This window comes from Triturus cristatus, chromosome 2_2, assembly GCF_964204655.1.
Source record: "Triturus cristatus chromosome 2_2, aTriCri1.1, whole genome shotgun sequence".
Lineage (NCBI taxonomy): Eukaryota > Metazoa > Chordata > Amphibia > Caudata > Salamandridae > Triturus > Triturus cristatus.
The window spans coordinates 1,198,332,971-1,198,348,808 of record NC_140582.1 but is presented as its reverse complement, the minus strand read 5'-3'; the positions used below and the strand labels follow the sequence as shown (position 1 = coordinate 1,198,348,808).

Here is a 15,838-nt window from a genome sequence, read left to right as displayed (position 1 = left end):
AAGAACAAGCATTTCATGGATGATCAAGAGGCAATGGGGAACCTGGTGCAAGCAAGTGAGGCTTCACATGATCCTATTTATCTAAAAACCCCTGCCACAAAGGCCCAAGAAAGTGGCAACTAATCCCAGAGCAGGGACATGACTAAAGGGAAGAGCTCGCCACCGGGGGAAGGACTGTAAGTGGGAAGGTGGAGTCAGATCTTACTGTGCACACTGACTTTTGGAAGGACAGAGGGGTGATCACTGTTTACTTTTTCTGGGTCCCAACTATTTACAACCAGCTGAACCAGCCTAAGCTCACCGCATAATTCCATCGCCTCTGACTTCAGATGTATCTCTCCTCTACCAGTCGCAGTTAAACTCCTGGAAGGTTACGTTGTCAGATATTTATGTACATTTATGGACGAGAACCATATCCTACAGGACGATCAATCATCTTCATACCTAGTAGACATTTGGAGACTGTCCTGATGTTAACAGGGTCAGCGTACCAGCACTCCTTCCAGCCGTGTTTGACACTGTCCACCATGATCTTCACTTAACCACTCTTGTGAAGATAGGAATGAGGGATAGCGATTTGAGTTGGTTCAATTAGTTTGTCACAGAGCCCATGAAGTGATGGTCGAAATAGCTCATCAACCACAAACACAAACTTCAGCTAAAGAATTTAGATACTTAAAGCAAAATACTCAAAGAGAAGTTGGCCTAACGGCTAGGGCGGCCAACCTGAAATCTGGGGAACCGTGTTTGAGTCGCGACAATGACGCTGAACATCCTGTGATTCTGGGCAAATCACTTAATCTGCCCTTGCCTAACAAAAATTAATAAGTCCTCATGTAACGTAACTGGTGCTATGTAAAGCGCTCTGATACCCGATACCGGGTCAAGTTTGCGCTGTATAAAAGTCCATAAAAAAAAAATTGGTTAATGGACCACTTTAGCCAGCTGGGAGAATAGACCTGTCCAGAAGGCTCATTGTTGTTCCGGTTTCTTTTCCCATGATGTGTAGATGTTGATGAACGTAAGGATTTGATGGTACTGTTGTGTAAGTTATAAGCCTTGGAGTCTCATTTCAGCAACATATCCATTGTTTGTTGATATTTAATAAAGGAGGACACAGTGCTTAATTTCAGCCAGTGGTTGTAGGTTGTGGCCTCCGACACTCATTTTTGGGGGCCGGCACTTATTTTTCCTCATCCAACATCAGAAGGAGGAACAGAAAGAAGCAAAAACATGGCAAAGGAAGGATGTAAAGATGAAAAAGCATTTGCAATGCAATAGGTCCCGCATTTGTCAGAATTAGTGCTATTGGCGTTGTAACGTATGTATTTTGGTTTGGAGTGTAGTGCATGCATGAACACAAACACAATACGAAGGGGAAAAAAGTTTTGTTAAAAGCGATAGTTTCACTGTTTGGAAGCAAATATTTAACCACTGTGCAGGACAACCATAGAGAATTAATCGAGTACACCAAGTATACCCAGCACCAACGTAAGCACCCTCAGCCAAGAACAGAAAACACACATCATGACAAATGAGTTACCAACAAAACACTCCAAGACAAACAGTCTCCTTCCCGTGGTCAACACCACCAAAGAACAGTAAATAACCAGTCATCAGGGAAGTGAACTCCACCCACTGCCCAGGCAAATTCAGGCCCACGACGGTAGGTTGAAAAGGAATTCTGCAAGCGTCTCTTTATGACCCCGAGCAGATCTCCGAGAAGGTAAGCATCGATAGCATCATTCAACCATTCCAAACAGTTACTATCAAGCCGCTCCTAATGAAGTGAACACGGGACACACAAACCATCCAGTTATGTAAATCCAGTACTTGTATAGCGCACAAATCACCCCCGAAGGGGTATCTCGGCACTGGGGGCCGTTGGGAAGATTAAGCGAGCTATTGCCCAGAGTCGCATGGTGCTGGGCAGACCCCTGCCGCCGGAGCCAGGGATCGAGCTGTGATCCCCAGCATCCAGCGTCAGTTGCCCTGGCCGCGGCGCCACACCTCTCCCCTTATGAGTAGGTATTCAATATCCCTTTCCACGCCACAGTCCGACAAAACAGCAATCACACAATTCATCTTTCCCCATGGAACAACTGCCTCTTTGGATGCTGGCAGCCGGCCTTTAGAAAAGGAGGAACAAACGACACCCCGAGAGGGATAACAACAATTAAGTTGTCAACTTTGCAAGCGAGTAAACCATGCCATACTGGGCAGCTCACGGGTTATCCATAGTCCCAGCCCCAGGAGCCTTACACTCCAATCCCAAACAGTATGGCGAATGCAGATCTTGTGGAGAACATTTTATCAGCGGACTGTCTACTCAAAGGATTCCCTTCTACAGTACATATTGTGTAGGCTTCTACCGAGAGGTTCAAAAGGAATCCGCCATCTTCACGAGGGCCCGAGAATATTTTACACACATGTGAATCCTAAGAGGAGGCAGTGACTGCAGGACTGGAGGAACAGGAAAGTGAAGCGTCTCCCCGAGCTGTGTGCGGAAACCACTGAGTCATGGGTGAGTCTGACGAGAAACGCCGTGGGCTCCAGAAGATTAGCTGGACAGACGCCACCATCACTGCCGCTGTATAACGGGGTGGTATCGGTGCGCGCACGAGAAGCAAATTCACCGTGCACTGAGGGTCACAAAATGACATGCCCACAGAGACAGGCAGGCACGAAGTTTGAGACGACTCAGCAAGTGCCGTAAAGTCACTCACATAAGGGATACAGTCATGGGGGTGAAGATATGACGCACATCCCCTCAGACAACCTCAACAAACATAAGTAAGGCGCGCCGAACATTTAGAAAATATCACGCGCGACCGCCATTGGTAACAGATCACAGGCAGCAGCAGCACTCATGAAAGGCAAGCGCAAATAAGCGTGGCGTGCGTATAGCGGATACCGTGCTGAGACATAAACCCCAGTCATTCCACACAAACAAAATTGTGCAGGAAGGAACATAAGATTAAACAAAAAGCAGCGGCCATTGCTCAGGAGCAGCATCCCTCGAGTGGTGCGTGCGGCCGCCATTGTGAAACTGAAAGCATGCATGGCCACTGAAAATAAAACAAGGACAGGGAAGAAGGGGGGTGAAGGGACAGCGCACGGTGGGAGCGGAGAGCAGTAACACAAGGAGACCAGCGGGGAGAGAGCAGAAACAACAAGCGGGCGAACATCTGAAGAGCAGCTGTCAAAAAGAAAAAAAAGTCCCTTACCAGTAAGTAAAAAAAGCGGAAGCAGACAAGTCCTGCAGCAATACTCCAGAGCCCACAAAGTACATACAACAGATCATCCTGCAATGCAAGCACTGTAGGCTCGACCCAAAAAGAACCTTCAAGAGTGAGGTGAAGAGGCAGGGAGTGTCTGGTGGTGAAGGAAAGAGGCATGAGGTGAAATCAAGACTACGCAGCCTTGGTATTAAAAAAAAAACAACTTTCAATAGCGCCGGCCATGGGCCACGGGCTTCTGAACAAAACTTTGGGCCGTGGCACTTATTCTTTTACAAATTAAGGTCTGGGAGGACAGTTAAGTTATGGCTATTTAAGTAAAACTAAAATATTGTGTGAACTTGCTAAGAATTCTTGTACTGGGGGTGAATAACAAGTCATTTGTGATTCATGAGTTCGTGGGTGAAGTAATCTCAGTGGAATTTGGTACAATTGTATGACCCAGAGATATTCTAAACAAGTTGTGAATGTGAGAAGGATATTTTTTGGGATGTCTGCGTGAAACCGGCAGTGGCAGCTGCCAAGGAGTGGTGGGGCGTGTAAACAGCTGCTGGGAAAACAAAACATACTACACTACACACAAAACATACATTAAAAAAAGCAAAAAAGCGAGTTTCCTCTTTCCTGGAGCATGGGACCAGCTGACTTGCTTACCCAATCAGCACTGCTCTGCAGCGCCGGGATTGGATGAAGTGTCCTGGCTGGATGCTCCTTCGTGGCTCTGTAGGCCTGTGCTTGGTCTCCACCCAGCTGTCAAAGACAGCTAGTTGGCGAGCATCAAAATGCGCGTGTCACTTTGGACGGCTAAAGACAGCCGTCCAAAGTGAATTGCGCACTTTGTAGCATTCCGTCTGCCACTGCTCCTGGTCTCTGCTGCCAATCGGCAGTAGAGAACACGTTTCATATATCTCTGGGCTCGGAGCAGGCTGGTTGCTAGAGCGCGCACCACAGTATTGTTTTCTGCGCAGCTCGCCGTGGGTATGGAGGCGACGCACCCCCGCCCAAGTGAATAAACTGACGCTGGTGAAACATTTATCTGACTGCTCTGCTATTTCAAAGGAAATGATGGACGGAGTGTTGAACATTGCAAGCACTCACCCCCAGTCAACTGATCTGGGTTTAATCCATCATCATTCTTTAGCTCACTCCACCACCCCAGTTCAGACATGGCCATATGCAGATCAGTCTGACCCTGTGCCTCATGGGAACAGTCCAGCCCGAACTGCCAAGTCATGTTTTCCCTGGACCGGAAACAAGCATCCAGTTCTTTTTACATTTGGGGCGGGTATGCTCAGACGTGAGTCCCGTGCTCTCCATGCCACTGGAATCAAGCTATCCTGGCTGAAGAGGGGTGAAACCCCGAAACCGGTCCTAGGATGCTTGTTTCCAGTCCAGGGAGGACCTGGCTTGGCAGTTCGGGTTGGACTGTTCCCATGAGGCACAGGGTCAGACTGATTTGCATATGGCCATGTCTGACCTGGGGTGGCAGAGTGGGCTAAAGAACGGTGATGGATTAAACCCAGATCAGTTGACTGGGGGTGAGTGCTTGCAATGTTCAACACTCCGTCCATCATTTCCTTTGGTTTTTGCTTTTTTCGCCATAAGTTAGCAGGGTATGCTCAGACGTGAGTCCCGTGCTCTCCATGCCACTGGAATCAAGCTATCCTGGCTGAAGAAGGGTGAAACCCCGAAACCGGTCCTAGGATGCTTGGTTCCAGTCCAGGGAGGACCTGGCTTGGTAGTTCGGGCTGGACTGTTCCCATGAACCACAGGGTCAAGACTGATTTGTATATGGCTGGGTTCAAACTGGAATGGCATGGTGAGCAAAAAAACGATGGATTTAGGCCCAGATCTCTGTGCTGGGGTGAATGTATGACATTGTTCTGCATTCTGTCCATCAACTGTTTTTGCATAAATATTGCCGATCATCATTGATTTTGTATTTATTGTAGGTTGATTTAAATCCAGTTTGGTTAGCACAAAAGAGCAGGCACCAATATAGAGTGTTGTTATATTTGGTCCTAATCTTTTACTTGTGTGTGGCCACTCCACCGGAGAGATGCCCCCCATTGGTTGATGGCCGGGCAAATGCGAAAACTTCGTTGAAATCTTGGCTGCAGCTACCTGTTTTATGCCAGGTCTCCTGTGGGCAAATTCTATCATTTAGTATGAATCCTCCATTTCTGCTGGGCTAGTGAGTACGGTGTTGAGGCCTCTGATGGGCCAGAAGGAAACAGAGTCCTGTAGCCAATTTAAATTTCGACAAGCGAGGATACTCCAGGCCCTTGATTTTAGGGATGATGACGGATTGTTTGGAGAATTCCTTTAAGATTGTTGCGGGTTTGAAATATTTCATTGAAGCTTCTAGAAATCAATATCCCGTGAATAGGATTACCTATAAGCTCTGCTCCTCTGGCGTTTTTTAAGAACTGCCTTTTTCTCTAAGAAGCCATGATGTACATCCGCTGCATCTTTTAAGCAGAGATAACCTTCGAGACTTTCACCGATGACCTACCAGGCAATATGGGTATAGAATTATAATAACTGCATACCACCAAGTGGGATGCTGTGCCCATGCAAATTATTATTATTATTTTTTCCTATTGATGCTTCATAATGGCAATGAAGTTTATTGTTAAAGTTTCGGCTCATATCATCCATACCCCAGTGCGTTAAAGCATTCATCCATTTTCCATCCTCCCAGCCAATGTATTTATTAATTCATCCACCCACGTTCATGCACCCTCCACAATCTGTATCCATCCTTCTATCAATCCATAGGTTCACCACTCCATCCCAAATATTAATATACCATCAAAGATATTTAACATGCACAAGGTAAATGAAAACTTGCTATATGCTTCAATTTTCCTGCTAAATTCTAAGAGAGCGAATATGGAAAATCTGAAAACTAGGAATAAAAGCATGCTTTTCAAACATTCCACAGCGTTATCTGTTTTGATAAAAATATTTTTTTTTATTCAGTGCTCTTTATCTTTTCTCAGAGCACTGGAAATTACACCACGGCAGATGTTGGCTGCAGGATATGACTGAAGCCTGCAAAACCGAGGTGGCTAAATGCTCTGTTAGAATCTCAATGACGGACATTATGCTGGATTTACGGGAAATTAATGAACATCATCTGATCGTGTTACTGTTTTTTTTTCTTTTCCTTTACACTGGGTGAAGCCACTCTAGAGTGGGCACTGTGAGTTCAATTTTAACCTCCAAATCAGTTTTTGTATAGAGAACCATGAACGGTGCCACCAGCTCCCACTACAAGGCACACATTTACCAAGCGAGAGAGCGAAATCAACTGTAGGCGCGCATAAGGCAAGCCCATCTGCGCCCAGACCGGGCACAGGGCCAGAACCCCTGGCCCTAACACTATAATCATGCCCAAACTCCAATATTCGGGGGAGAGCCTTTGCGCGCTATGGCGGCCCAGGGGTAAGTCTTGCAAACTATTTTCCTGCGGAAGCTATTAAGAGCAGAACACCCTCAATGCTCAGAATGTTTCACCAATTTCATCAGGGGCATTCAGCCGACGCTGAAACCAGACAGAAATCTGGTCAAATCAGGTACCCACAATCCATGTTCCCTCTAATTTTTGTTTCCGGTCCAGGGAAGACATGGCTTGGCAGTTCGGGCTGGACTGTTCCCATGAAGCACAGGGTCAGACTGATTTGCATATGGCCATGTCTGAACTGGGGTGGCAGAGTGGGCTAAAGAACGGTGATGGATTAAACCCAGATCAGTTGACTGGGGGTGAGTGCTTGCAATGTTCAACACTCCGTCCATCATTTCCTTTGGTTTTTGCTTTGCTCTGCTATTTAACATTTCAGTTGAGCATCGCTCTGAACAGGTTTCTGGTAATAGACTTTTGACATAATTAAGGCAACTAACAGTCTAGGAGAAAGATTACAGATTACGATTGTGCTTTCTCACTAATCATGAAAATTGAGCTCAGCTGCTGCGAGCGCCTGTGGACAGGTCGCACTCAGGAACTCCAGTTACCCAGAATCCACAGTAGGTTGGGCACTGGGACATCAGGAGTAAAAGGCCTCAATCTCTATGCTTGGGCCCAGTAAACCCTGCTTGCCCCGTAGCCCTGGCATCAACAAACCTAAAGGGTCACAAAGGTAAGACCTTTTGGCCTTGCCAGTGCTTGTTAATAAAGGAGTATCTTGTGCCTACAGCAGCTTCAGTTGGCTTCTAAGCACTCTTAAGTCTGGCAGAGAAGAGAACTGTTGCAAAGACAGATAGATTGACCTCCCCAGGGAGATAGAATCCTTTTCTGCAGCTGTTAGTTTGAGCACGGTCTTCTTATTTCTTGTCATTGCACAAAGTGGTGGTATCCCATAATGTCACCTCATCTGAATATGTTTAATATTGATTCAGCACCATGTATACCATCAGCATTTTGGATAGAAATCTCCTGAGCTGGCACCACTGGCCTCGACGGTTCCATACATTTTATGACTAATGCAGGGGACGTGAATCACAAGATCAAAGAAAGCTCTACAAGGCTTGAAATGCCCGCACTCAACAAACTGGCACCCGACCCACAGGTCAAGCAACACTACAAACGTACTAGAGCCATAGCTTTGCCCCACTTTAATTAGAAGAGGTGAGACATATATTTTGAGGAACAGTTTTTATGTTATTTAAATGAAAACACATCTAGGACCTTATTTAGATCTTGGCGGACGGGTTACTCCGTCGCAACGGTGATGGATATCCCGTCCACTGAAATATAAATCACATTAATTTTATATTATAAATTAGGCCGATTTTCTTCATATAACATGTTAAGCTGCGGTGTTGTAATCAGTCAGATGTCTGAGGGTGCTTGGGATATGAGTGACTCTGATCTAGATGTCACCATTTGCCATGCAAGACTGGCATCACTGACTATAGCACCGGCTCAGTCTTTCAAAGAGGTCCTAACATTTGACTCACTGTGTCCACCAACCTCTCAGATATACTGGTCTGAAGGGTGACTGAATGTGTACCAGCCCTACCAGCCTACCATAAATAAGCTGACATGCAATTGACTCTTCCCAGCTCTACTGGCGTTTTACAGGTGATCTGACTGGATGCTACCCAGCCTTCCAAAGGTAATGCTGACACGCGCCTCAACAGCTGCAGTCATTGTTTACTTAGAAAGTAACGCACAGATGTGTAGTCACATAGACAGCTGCTGCCTTGCTACAGTGAGGCGAGGGCAGGAAGCATTCATGCAGCGCTACCACAAGAGGGCGCATCATGGTTCACCAAATGTGAATAAATGGCCTCGATGCTAGGCAGGAGGCAGAGGCACTACTGGTGCAGCAGGTGCAGTGGTACCGGAAGGGGCCCTTCCAATCTCGAAATGCGCTGTATTTACGACCCCAAGAGCAGGCAGTCAAAAGAGGCACTTTCTCTTGCACCAGAGCCCACCATGGCATCCTTGCTGCTGGAAAGAGGAATCCGCAAAATGCAATTTTTACTGGGACTCACTCTCAAATGTTTATTAGATCATAATCTTTAACCAATACAAAACAGTTAGTATAATTTAAAATCAATTCACAACAATCTCAAACAGTTTTTCCAATTAGATTTTCAGATCAAAATAAAACCAGATTAAACTCCTCTCGACCTATATACATGCCAGTTAATAATAAGACTCACTTCTATATTGTTGGGTCTATTCCCTACGGAATTATAAAACCGGTTCTAGATAAGATATAAAAATTTCATTTTAAAATTCTAAAATATCAGTTCTAATTTAGTATAAAACTCTGTACTGCCTTTATGAACTTCCCCAAGGCGATTGCAATTTCTATGTTGGGCATTTCTGTAATAACATCGATCGCTTGTGCCCGGTTTCTTATGCCATATTTTACAAATATTGGACGTAGCCAAAGTTTGCGTTGCTCTAGGATAGTTAAACAATCCAACAGAATATGCACCGAGTCTACTTTTGTTCCCAGATTGCATTTACAGCAACCTTTGGGATCGAGCATTTTATTTTTAATTCCTTTATTTATTATCCATGGGTTAATCCCAATGCGGAGCCTTAGGATCTCCTGTCTATACCATGGATTTGGTAAAATATCCAAATAAGGGAACCAATTTTCCTTTACCCAGGAGTTCATCATAAACTTTACTGATTTTTTCTTACTGAGGTATTCCTTGTCTGCCCTTTTAGATACTTCTTGACCATTATACTTTAGCTCTTTTTTTGTGCATTCTATCTTGAGTAACTCTCGGCATAGGACCACTTTTGTATTCTCAGCGGCCTGTACCACTTTCTTACTACACCTTTTTGCCCAACTTAAATTACTTTGTTGGATCTCGTTACGGCACCAATATGCAATTTTTTGTCCATTATCATTCTCCAGGCGTTTCCAAAATCTAATCGCTGCTACTTGTACTTGTACTCCCCACGCTATTGTTCCTATTTCTAATCTTAGAGCTTGGATCATTGCTGATGGGGGCAGTGATAAAAGGTTTTTCAAGCATTTTCCTTCCTCCAGGTCCCAGATATCTTTACCGCTCAAATAAATGATCTCTGCACCATAGAGTACTTGTGATGGTATCATTGCATTAAAAGCCTTTAATAGAGGACGATGGGACATATCCCCATAGTCACGGTTAAACATTTTTAGCCCGGCAATTGTTGTTAGTGCCTTCGCTTTTTGGGCTTCTAGGTGTGTGTGCCAGTTTAACGTTTTATCAAACCACACACCTAGGTAACGGTATTCATTTACAGATTCTAATTTAAGATCACCTAGAAACCAATTAAACTTGCTCGCTTTTTTCCCGAAGCATAAAATTTTCGTCTTATCTAGATTTACCGTTAAAAATTTCTTTTCACAATATTCCTTAAAAAATTTCAACTTCCTTTGAAGGCCTATTTCCGTCTGGTCTACTATTACCAAGTCATCCGCATATAAGAGACACGGTACCTTTTTACCATTCATCCTGGGGCTGGCACTGCCCTCCACTTCTAAGCCCTCAGGTAGGTCAGATAGAAATATGGAGAATAGCTGGGGGGCCAGTACACAGCCCTGTCTTAGGCCGTTTTCAATAGGTATTTTTGGTGTTAGTGACCCCTCCGTATCCCTAATTACTTGGGCCCAGGTCCCTCTATGTAGTTCTTTTAATATGATCAGCAGATCCTTTGGGATATTTTTGTTAATTAATAGTTCCCAGAGACATTCCCGGTCCACTGAATCAAAGGCGGCGCGGAAGTCAACGAAACAGCAACAGAGCTTTCCGTTCTGTTCCGTTGACTTCCTTGCCAATGCCCATAGGGAGAAGCAATGGTCAATTGTAGAGTGTCCTTCTCTGAACCCTCCCTGTTCTACGGGTATTATTGCGCACTCGTTGACCCAGGTATTTAGTCGATTTAAGACAAGTTTCGCAAATACCTTTTCTCCAATATCCAGGAGGTTTATCAGTCTATAATTTTGGGGTTCACCTATACTGCCTTTTTTATGAATAGGCCTTATTATTGCGCCCTTCCAGTTTGATGGCATTTTACCTTCTATTAATACTACTTGGAATAGCTGGGATAGGAACCTTGCCCACCATTTTGTATGTGATTTTAATATTTTCGCTGGGAGATTATCCGGTCCTGCGGCCCGAGTTAAATTCAATTTTGTAATTGTAGCTTCTACCTGCTCTTCCGAAAAGTCTGCTTTTAAATTTTCTGCGGGTTCGTGCCAACCTTGGGGCTCTGTGTCCCCAATTGGCGTACGTGGTCCATACAGCTCCCTTATGTATTTATCCCAGGCTGCCTCACTTACGGCACACTTCATTTCCTCAACTTGTGGGGCCGATGCTAGTTTTACCAATTTCCAGAATTGTCTCAAATTTTTAGTCTCTATGGCCTCCAGTAGATCCCCCCAGCATTTCTCTTTATGTGCCCTTTTTGCATCGGAGACCATCCTTTTAAATTCAAGTTTTAATTTAGTGAGGTGAATTTGCCTCTCTTGATTAAACTCTTTCCTTTGCCTTCTGGCTTCTGCCCTTATCTCTCTTTTCTTAATTTGACAGTCCATTGAAAACCATTTTACTCGACTTGCCCGGTTTAAAGTGCCTTTCCTATTATTCTTTTTTAAATTTACTCTAAGGCACTGGACTACTTGAGCTATCTTCTCCTCATACCATTCCAAGTTTACTCTCCCAGAATTTTCCAAGTCAATCTTTAATTGGAAGGCCTTTAACTTTTCCTGGTACTCATCTGTTAGTCTTGTTGTTGCCCGTCTAGGATATTCTACTTCTTGGGGAATCACTTTTTCTCTGGGTTCCATCCTTCCCCCTTGTATCGCTAATTGCAGCGCATTGTGATCACTAACCTCATTTTGGTGTAACTTAAATTCCTGCACCAAAGGCATGTTCCAGGCTAGTGTAAAAATATAATCGATTGGGCAATTTTGTGCCCCTTTTTTAAAGGTCTTCTTTGCCGGGCTGTCTGTTTTAAATCTGCCGTTTAAGCAAAATAGGCCCTTTTCCCCTAGGTAATTAACTAGATCTAGGTCCTGTTTCGAGGGGTCACATACTGGGAAACTGGCGTACTTAATTCCATAGGCATCCAATAGTTCTGCATGCCAACAATCCGCCTTCATTGGATATAACTTGTGATTAAAGTCCCCCGCAATTAACAAAACATCAGAGGGATACCTTTCTAATAGGGAGTCTATGTCCTCTTTAAAATTCTTCATCTCAGTTACATATTCTCCCATATTGTCCCACTGCATATAGACATTCATCACAATTATCCTTTCACACTTTTTATCCAAGGTCAAAACATTTAACCTACAAACCAATAGCCATTTACAATTTATTTTTAATGTTTCAACGTTACCTAACATTTTTGTGGAGATTAACGTCATAATTCCCCCCGAGGGGCGGCCATATCTTTGTCTTTTGGCCAGGCGATTTAATTGATGGTAACCCTCAAAGCTAGGGGATTCGCCACATGCCCAAGTCTCTTGTAAGCAGGCAATTGCTACATTGTTTACATACAACTTTATCTGTTCTTGTTTTAGCTCATTGCCTAGCCCATTTATATTCCAAGATAAGAGACTTAGGCATTGCGGCAACCCCACTTCCTATTCTATCTCACTTAAGCCTCCAGCCTCGCCCGCTCCTTCCAGGAACCTCTCCGAGGAGTCATCTACGGGGCTTATTTGACTCCAATTCCCCCATGGGTCCTCCTTTACTGTATTGTTTATCATTACATTCAGGCAGCTACTCTCTTCTTCGTTGCCCTTATGCAGCCACACCTGACGTCTCCCTAGGCCTGCATGGTATTTTAAGAAGTTCCTTCCCGATTGTATTTCTTCACTCAGGTCCTTTTCTGGAATCACCCTTACTCCCCCTTGGTATATCTCTCTGGCTGCTTCCACAATTGCCCTTTTTACTAAGTTTGAATATAGTAATACTTTTGTTATTTCCCTGCCCTTTATGCTTTCTAAAAACCCTACCTGTCTCAGATCTTTTGAGCCAATCCCACTCAGGCTTATACATTTAGAGAAGATTGACAAAACTTGGGATCTGTTTAAGGGATTAGTTTTCCTTGGGTTCTTAACCCTATGGCCTGTGTGCACCGGTTCCAAATATATCCATTTATTTTTACCCGTCCCCCCACCTTTCTCTGGGGACGCTATGTTTCGCTGCCTACTCCCTTCCCTCCCTGGGGTCCCTACTACTTGCACATATGGTTGTACTGGTCTTGCCTGATAACTCTGTATATTCTGTATTTGGCCCTTTACACAGGTTGTTATTTTCTGATTTACAGGGTTTATTTTTCGAGCCATCTCTTTTGGGGCCTTACTGCCGCAATCCTGCTTTTGGATAGTTGGTGTATTCCTTCTAGCATCTGACACTAGGGGTCTTAATGGTACGAAGGTCTGGGCCGAAACATTTAGTTTTTCCTTTGCTACCTTTTTCTTTTTGTTTCCTTTTACCGCTATCTGCGGGACCTTCTTTTTACTTGGCCTATTTTGAGTGCGGACCCTTGCATGTTCCCATCTCCTTTTTACCAGCATTGGTCTCTTGGATATATACACATTATCTGGTAGCTCTTGTGGTTCATTCAACACACACCCTACGCTTTGATCTGTTATCTGGGAAGTCACTACTGGGCTTATCATACAAGGCATTTGCCCTTTTATTCCCGATAGTTCTTGTTCAATTTTTTTTTAGGATTGTCTTTTGGGAGTTTAGTACACCATTGTTCAGCATTGATACTTCTAAAATTCCCTGAAGGGTTTTTTGTAGCATTAGTAGTAAGTCCAATATTGATGACGTAGCTGGAGCCGATAAATCCGAGTCCTGGGGGCTGTTTCTCTCGTATCTTAATTGGCTCCCTGTCTTTTCTATGTCCTGTTGGTAACTTTTCTCCCCATACTGTTGCAGGGGTTGGTTAACTGTTCCCCCCCAAATAGGACTGGACTCATTGCTTTCCCTTCCTGTTGGCCCTTCGTTCCTTGCCATTTGCTGGGAGAATAAGTTGGGGGATGATGATAGCCGTGGTGCCGCCATTACAGGATTTTGGCTCAGGAGTGATACATTTATTAACAGGTGATGCTCTATCTCTTCTTCCGCTTCTTCTTCTGGAGCACCTCCCTTGCTTCTTTCCACCTGAATTATTTCCTCCATTTCTACATTTTTTCCATTCTTGGATCGAGGCTGCTCTTCAGTTTCCAGATTGTTTACCGGTAATTTTGATACTTTGTAATGTTTGCCCACAAAGTCCATAATGGGGTTTGTAGTTACCGTGTTCTTTTTCGTAGTTGAGATTGAGGTACACCCCTTTTTGGCTTGCGGGGCTTGTTTTGTCACTCTTTTAACTTTCCTCTTCCTGAGTCGTCCCTTATTGGTATCCTCGGGGGAGGCCTGGCTTTCCTGACTCTCTTCCCATGACCTTGATCCCGCTAGTATCTCACTCGTCTCCAGATTATCTTCCCTGTCTTCCCTGGCTTCCTTACATTGTTTTACTTTACGCTTTGGGCCCATTTTTTATATTTTCAACCAGCTGTGGCGTTAATTTAAATCTCAGTCAGTCTCGTCCCTGGCTCTGGTATATAGCCGAACTTTCACAGTTAATGTTAGGGTACTGCCGTTGGTATATGCTAACCTTTTGGTCCTTCAACAGTAAACTTTTCACAAAATGCGGCAAGCACTAGTAATTAAAACTGACCTGAAGGCATATAACTCGCACTTGCCTTTGTTTTGGCTAATAATATGCTGGGTAAAGGTATCACGGGCCAGTCGCCGTGTCCATTCTGCCTTTTGCTCTCACTCTGGCCCGGCTCCTCAGGCTTGTTCTCTCCACCACTGCCGCGCTCCCAACAGAGGTCCGTATACCTGCTACACACACAGGCACAGGCTACACCGGCAGCCCAGGTTCCGCCAAGCAAGTTCTGATGTCTGCGATACCAACCACAGGAGCAGGAGCAACAGCGGGGGCCGCAGGGGGCGCCGCACGGCCTTAATGGGCTCGGCAAGATGAATCGGTATGAGAGCGTAAAATCAGCGAGGAGCGGAGCAGCGTCCTCTACACCCGCTCTCGCTCCCGCCCTCGCTCTGAATGCGGCGCTCAGCAGTCGTGAAAACCTGGGCTGGATCAGCTGGAGAAAGTCTCTTGGGGGCCTGGAGAGCTAAGCTTCTCGCCCTCCGCTCGTAACTCTCGGGTCCAAATGGTGCGAAAAATCCGTGTTGAGTACTTCAGTCTCTAGGATCGTGATGCAGGTGTCGAAGGTAGATCACAAGTTCCAATCTTTGCACAGGTCTTATCTGGGTTACACTACACATCCACAGCTGCAAAGGCTCGCGGAAACTGCTCCGGGCAAACTGGGACTCCGTAGACCCTTGCACGCGGGGGGGGGGAGGGGGGAGACACATGCACACACAACCAAGCACCAAGCGGAGGAGTGAAGGGCAGTGAAACATATTACAAAAACACAGCAAGGGAAGGAGGCACAAATGAAAGGTTCAGGGTCTGACCTCGCCCGCTCCAGTGATACATTTAGAAGGAGGCGTGTCCTCGAGGCTCACGACTACTATGTCACGATAGTGGAGGGACAAATAAACAATATCAAGAACGGTGATACATGGTCCACGCCTCTGTCAGTACACTAAAGGAAAGAACCGCAGGGCTGCTGCGAAGTTCAAAAACATCTCGGTTTTCACAGAAGAATGACGTTTAAAAAAAAAATGTGTGTTTGAAAAAAAAATTCTTTTATTAAATAAACCAGCTCTCAAATCAATACAACGTGAAATGACAAACACTGACTTCGGTATACGCCCTCTGGAAAGTACAATTCGGCCACTTTTTGAATGCATGAATTATATTAAAAGGGCAGCTCTACAATTAGATAAGTACGTCTTCGAAGCAGGAAGTTAATGGATTAACATGAAACACCATGAGACTCTCGCCTCATAAACTGGAAGTTCCTCTCAGTACCGGGAGGGGGAGCCAGCGCGTAAGTAATCTGTTTATCTTGGAGTAGAAGAAAAGAACTCGCGTATTAAGAATATTAACAAACTAAAACATATGTTTTGGGGGAAATGGCAAATATATGGTGATAATAGTCTTTTTT

General features: G+C 44.8%; 1 protein-coding gene across 7 annotated transcripts in view; it reads right to left on the bottom strand.

Annotated features, from left to right (window-relative positions):
• The window catches only part of DCTN1 (dynactin subunit 1), a 733,647-nt gene that overhangs the window by 532,945 nt on the left and 184,864 nt on the right, over positions 1 to 15,838 (bottom strand). The window contains exon 1 of one of the 7 annotated variants that reach the window (XM_085642814.1): positions 14,462 to 14,666. The exons of the other annotated variants lie outside the window; for them this stretch is intronic. The gene's annotated coding sequence lies outside the window, so the exon portion shown is untranslated. Of the gene's footprint in view, positions 1 to 14,461; positions 14,667 to 15,838 lie in introns of those variants that run through there. 7 annotated transcript variants of the gene reach the window in all.